This window comes from Sphaeroforma arctica, assembly GCF_001186125.1.
Source record: "Sphaeroforma arctica JP610 unplaced genomic scaffold supercont1.2506, whole genome shotgun sequence".
Taxonomy (NCBI): Eukaryota; class Ichthyosporea; order Ichthyophonida; genus Sphaeroforma; species Sphaeroforma arctica.
This window is the reverse complement of record NW_014038052.1, coordinates 2894-4060: the sequence shown is the minus strand read 5'-3', so window position 1 is coordinate 4060 and position 1167 is coordinate 2894.

Sequence of the window (1167 nt, the reverse complement as noted above, 5' to 3'; positions counted from 1 at the left end):
AGCGTTGTAGTTGCATCAGCGTACGCCTGTGGGAGTGTGTAGGGACAGAGGTAGGTATGGGTGCAGGTGTGTATTGATAGGTATGTGATTGGAGATGTGTGAGTTATGTGTATATGATATTTAGGTTGTACGCTTCCGTTCGATTCTGCTAACAGCTCAGCAAAGTGTGCTTGGAAGAGCGAGCGACTGACTGAGATAAAACGGTGGCGATATATCCACATACGATTGTTTATGCACGCACACACACACACACACACACAAACACTAAATAAACAAATACATAATACTTAAGCGGCAAACTGCTAAGACCATAGGATATACACTCGAAAACATGCTCGACTCGTTCTATACATATAATGATCGTTCTATTATTAGAATTGATTGTTGTATAACAAGGTTGACTCGGCTGCCAGGAATACAATCATGATTGGGGCGACGACTGCCAATGAGATGGACGTCACCAAACCATCGGCAATACATTGTTGTATGTATATTGAGCCGTTCTTTAAATAGACCAAATTGATCTATAAATAGGTTAACTCACCTGAAATAGCTCTGAAGGACCAGAAATACAATCATGATTGGGGCGACCACTGCCAAGGAGATGGGCGTCACCAGAGTCATAACAAACACCGACGAAATGATCCATGCGCTACTTGCAAGCATGGCACTCAGCTGGGCTAAAAATAGATTTAACAACGTCGAAAAGTGATTGGCTGTTAGCATGGTGTTAGCTAAAAGATGGTGTATCTGAGTCGGCACAAACATCGATAACACCTACGTACTTCATGAACGGACAAAATCACGAGATATTGATATTCAATCTTTTTAGATATAGGGACACAGGAAACATATATCATAACATCTAGAGTACGATGATCTAATATTCATGACAACAGAACATCAAATAAGTAGAGATCCTAAACACGCAAATTCGGTATATGCATCGAGTATAAGGTGTATGTCAGTACATGATACACACTTGGTATCAGAAAATATATAAGATACTTGATATATATATATATATATATATACACACACACACACACACACACACACACACACACACACATATATATATATAGACATATACATGAATATATACATATACATATACATGTACATATATATATATATGTATAAATATATATATTTAGATATCTATAT